This window comes from Stylophora pistillata, chromosome 10 (assembly GCF_964205215.1).
Source record: "Stylophora pistillata chromosome 10, jaStyPist1.2, whole genome shotgun sequence".
Taxonomy (NCBI): domain Eukaryota; kingdom Metazoa; phylum Cnidaria; class Anthozoa; order Scleractinia; family Pocilloporidae; genus Stylophora; species Stylophora pistillata.
The window spans coordinates 21,571,306-21,576,810 of NC_142528.1; the positions used below are offsets into that span (position 1 = coordinate 21,571,306).

General features: G+C 40.6%; 1 pseudogene; it reads left to right on the plus strand.

Moving 5' to 3' along the window:
* Positions 1–548: 548 nt before the first annotated feature.
* Positions 549–5,071, plus strand: LOC148722224 (uncharacterized; annotated as a pseudogene).
* Positions 5,072–5,505: the final 434 nt, after the last annotated feature.

The following is a 5,505-nucleotide window of genomic DNA, read 5'->3' on the forward strand; positions in this document are numbered from 1 at the left end:
AATTGATCGATCAAAGAAATGTTATTATCATCGAAACTGTTAGTAGTAAAACAACATTAAAGAGAATGGAACGCTGAACGGAACTGTTTAGATAGGAGAAAGAAAAATTGTATTTAAGGGGAGAGAAACTTCTCCAAGCATCAAAATCAACTCCACGGAAACAAGGAAAGGAAGAAATTAAACAAAGCAGCAGGTATATAACAAGGTATTGCGGAGCAATGGAGGCTTACAACGTAAAATGTTAATGCCCTCTGTTCATGTATAACGTATTTGTAAGAATACCTCGACTCTTGTTTTATTATTTTTCAATCATAAATATATATTTTTGTAATCCCTTTCCCTGGCAATAACGCAAAGGTTTAATCATGTCTGGTTTGATAATTAACAAATACTTTTAAAAGGCAAAAGACTTTTTCTTATATCTCTACTCACAAGCAATTTATTGGCCGTGAATGCTATCGTAATACATAACGCTGATGGTGAGTTGAGAAGAGAGCTTTATTTTTTAGGTTCTCGACGTTATCTCGCAATTTTTCTTCACTGTGGAAATGGCCGAGAAACTGATTCTGACAAAGTCATGCGCAGAATTCAAGATGGAGGAGTCCCGTTCGTGGAGGGTGCTGCCGTATACAGACAAAAGAAAACCCCTTCTTTCCTACACTTTGCCGAGCGGCAAAAAAGTAACTGCTCACATTTGTAAAAAGATTACGTCTTCCTCAACCGCATTTTTTAGCACAATGGCAAACAACAACAATCAGAGGAAATGTGCCGTCCAAATTCATTACAGAGGAAGGAAAGAGATATAACACAGCTTGTTCATGTGCACCATAGATTAGTTGAGGCTAGAGTCTTTTCAATTCCATAATTTGTTAGGAGCACATAAACGATTTTTATATAAACCAACATGTATTCAACTGTAATCAACTGCTGAGATATATACTGCATCAGCATATCCGGCATAACAGGGTCATATTGGTCTATTTACTTTATGAACTTTCTAAGCAATTACTATTAGTTGTTTCGACGGAGCCTTCAAATTGTCCTACAAAAGTTTTGAATCCGTATATGTGAAATATTCATCTGTAAATTTGTTGTGTCAATAAAGTAATTACATTTTTTCCAATGTATGTTAATAATCTGTCTTCCCTTACAAATGAAGAAAAAGTGTTCTGAACAATTTGTAACTGCATGAAAAGATAGGAAAGTAAGCAGAATACTTTCCATTGAACGATCGGGTAAAGTCTCGCCTATGTGGTCTTAAAAAAGGACTGGGCGCTAGTGAGCTGTGAAGAGGTACGAAATTGCTTGCTTTATAGATCGATAACACGTAGATCTGTCTCACACTGATCCAGGGCAACAGAACCTGTCTGTATCTGACAGTTGAAGCTGATCTAACTTTCACAAGTTGATTCTTTTCGCAAAATCATGTGAAATTTTCTTCGTGAATTCAGGTTTTACAAGTCAACACCCACACTTGTAAGCACTGCTGAACTTTTGATTTGTGGTCCCACGCTAGTGACAAAGTTAACAGGTTAATGGTGGTCATTCATTTATCCATCCAAAAGAAGTTTTTCTTATCTTCATGATAAACATAGTCACGCTTTAAATTATAACCTAATGTTGGTTACTCATTCATCCATGGAATTACGTGCATATCCGCGTGCAGAGATATAAAAAAGGCAACCACTCTACAGGCATGATACATACAGAAATGTTACACAAGAAGAAAGTCACTAAATAGGCACAAAAACACTCTTGAGGGAGGGGAGTGGGATCGGGTTGGAGAGTGAGAGTGGTGCAAGGCTTTCTCTTTACTCCCACCAGAAATGCGGGCCATGCCACCGTCAGCTATTAAAAGAAATTACAGACGCTTAAAAGTTGAGACTCTTAGACAGTGAAATGTTATACCCTCTTAAGATATGATAACAGCTTTTCTCGCGTGGAAAGCTGTTAGGCCCAAAGTAGGGATCTAGAAAGCGCCCCGGCTTACATCTTTATGCAAATGAACTAATGCGAGCTTCAATCGAGTTTGGGTTTTGCTCGAGGGTCGGGGGTCGAGGGTAAAATGTCGAGTGTCGAGGGTAAAATGTCGAGGGTCCGAGAAAAATGTCGAGGGTCCATAAAAAAACTAAAAAATTGTAAATTTTAAAAAAATGAAGGCCCTGTTTACAAGCAAGGAGGGTAACCATTGTGCTAGGTCAAAGATAGCCCGGGTTTACAAGCAAAATTTCACAGGTAGGGTTACCCTACCAGCCGGGACAACTTACCTATGCTTGGTAACCGCACGCATTGTTATCAATGTTCAAAGGGTCTGGAAACAAGTAAAAAGTTGTCCCGGGTAGGCGAGTTATCCCCAGCAGAGCGTTTATAAGGCAGCTAGGGTTACCCTGGCGCTAGGGTTACCCTAGCGGTCAGCTAATGCACCAAATCACAAGCTGCATAAGCTCCTGCCGCCCAGGAATGTATCTAGGGTGGACTTAACGAAAAAGCGCGCTTTTAATTTACCTGTGGTTCGTACGAACAGGTGCCATGATGGTTTTATCTTTCATCATTTACGCATGCTTTGTATAAGCTGACTCTATTTATGTAACCTAATTTTTAATATTTTAAAAGTATGTTACCATTTTTATATATTTCTTAAATTTGTAAGTGAATACGTAATTCAACCTTCGGTTGCAATGATTTTCAGATAAACTGTCTATCTAGTGCTACGGTAACCCTAACTGCCTTCTAAACGCGTCGATGAAAAAAAGAAGAAATGTGGGAGCGTTAGGGTAACCCTCCTGCCAGGGTAACCCTAGCACTGGGGTTACCCTACCTGCTTGTAAACAGGGCCTAATAAATGTCGTGAAATGTCAGAGGAAACTAAGAAATTACATATGGATAAATTACAGACATGTTGTGACTTATTGCTTTTGTATACTTTCACGCTTCATTTACAAAGCTTCTACAAATGCACCCGCAACCGCAAATAAGTAGATGCCGGCTGATCGAGGTTAAGCTTAACTTTGTGGAAAGTGTGACTAAGCAATTCGTCCATCGAAATATCGTTTTCTCTTAAGCGCCTAAATCTCGCAGTTTCTGGGTTTCCATCCACCGTGAAGTCATAAGCAAAACAACTCGAACTGAGGAACAGCAAATAAAAAATGATTTCGCAACTAGAGATGCGCTAATGGAGGGGCTTTTAGCAACGTCTGACAAAAGATTGACAAGAAAAACGTACAAATTTTTGTTGTTTGAGTACACGTTTTTGTCATTTTTATCGATGGTGTGTTTTTACATTTGTTCCCTCTGATCCTGCAAAACGTTTTGCACATAACCGAAACTAAAGTTTTTACTGCTGCTGTTACTGTAGTTTTAGTCGAATTTGTCATGATTTCAGCCCATACTCGGAGTGTTAAGAATCTTCTTTCTCCTGACATCATAATGAACTCGGGGATTTCAATCTGATTTAAAACTCTCAGAACTAACCTTCCAAGAAATGAATGCTAGTGAGTAAAGAGATTTAGCATATTGATATTGATCCTGTTTAATGAGGTTTTGAAAAAAAGTTTCGGGTCAAAGGGACTACAAGTTTAATCCAGTCGGCTGGTGCACCGATATGGCGGGGGGCCAACTTCGCAGCCATACCAAGGTGTTTGGCGAAGAGTCCACACGTCGCATGAAGTCTTGCGAATTTCACTTCAAAGATCAACGTAATAAAAAGGCACAGAGATTGCAGACTGATACCAGTGACCGTTTCAAGCAACTTTGTGACGAGCTTCTCAAAATTGCAACTGAAGTGGGCAATAATAAAGCCAAAGCTGCCCTTTATAATTTTATCGAGGAATGTGAAGACCATGCCTTTTTAAAAACATGGGTGTCCTGGTGGCACGAGAGACGCGGTATCATTTTTAGGGCTTTTGCCCCAAGTAATGCCCCAGAGATGAATCAAGCTGAAGTTTTACATGCTGGGTGGGCACATAGGGACTCTCCAAACTTGAGCCTTCTAGACGTCTGCCATGCGAATGTCCGTGACAGTGTCATTGTCGATACAGAACTACAAACATACTAGGAATTGTCGATACAGAACTACAAACTTCGCTCCGACGAAGGGCTAACGCTCAAAACGTCAGCTTTGGAATCGTTACGGTGGCCAATTTACCATTTCAACTTTGTTGATATATCCAAATTATTTCGTTACTCCCACCGACGCAGCCCCAAACAGTTTCTTTCGAAACTATCAGCCTTTATACATACCAGGCCGGCATCCGAACATTAGGCACAGGACCCTCCCTAGCGGAGTGCAAGAGAAGGAAGCATATCAAGGAACTCGAGAAGGCGAAGCGAATAGGAAAAGAATTATTTGAGGACAGCAACGATGGCCGCTTTATCGACCCGTCATCTTAATGTGCGCCTCCAAAAAACAACAGACGGAAGGCGAGGAAGCCAACAAATGGCAGAGCGAAAGCGCAGAAATCTGTGGATCCCGGACAAACCGCTTCTAGTGCCACACCACAATCAACCGTAGGTTCCTTTTTAGCTTCATCCAATGGTCCCCCTTCCATGTCCCCTGTTGCATCAACAGTTACATCAAATAACAGCAGCAACCTGTCCTATATTTCATCTCAGTGGTCTAGCCTGCCCGCGTTCACTGCCTTCTCTGCTGAGACGACTTTCCCAGCACATGCATCTTTCCCTCAACAGAGTGTGCCACCTCCCTACCAATGGCACTCTGGTCTGTCTCCTTACACATATGAGACTGTAAGGCTACCGTACAATGTACAGAAATGCTATGGCTGCAGTACTGCGTTTTGCGAAAAGTACAGAAGTTCTCCTAATAATTTAGTCATAAAACATATCGACAGGCGAGTTATAGGCAAGAACTCTGGTGGAAATTTGATATACGGTAGTGATTTCACAAACACTTACATTTCACATTAAGCGCAAAAATCCTATATTTACTGGCCTTGTTTACATCTAAACACATCTGTACAACTCTCTGGATGCCCGTTGCCATCAAGTACTGGATTCGTTTCAGTTAAATGTATTACTAAAATAGCCTTTGCCGTACATTTCCTACATTGATATTCGTCGGTCAGTTAGGAAGTAATCGTTAAAATATGTCGTTCAATCTCTACTTTTAAAGCTTCTCCGGTGTTCGAATATATATACATCTGTATGTAACTAACTGCAGACAGTACTGTTTCGGCCTTCTGGGCCTCCTCAGTGCAGTGCTGATGCTTGGATGGGGGAGAACCGATATGGGTCCCCAAACGATCCCACACTTGTGGTATCGTCTAAGCCATGCCAGAGTGCTTAAACTGATATATATTTAACAGTTATTCCACGAGCGCGCGTTGGATATGAGATGATAGATAGCCAACGAGGCGCGTAGCGCCGAGTTGGCTATAATCATCTCATATCCAACAAACGCGAGTGGAATAATTATTTTATTAAAAACGCTGCATCAAATTATTAAATTTTATTAAATTTTTAGCTCTCTTTTAATTTTAAGCTGACACA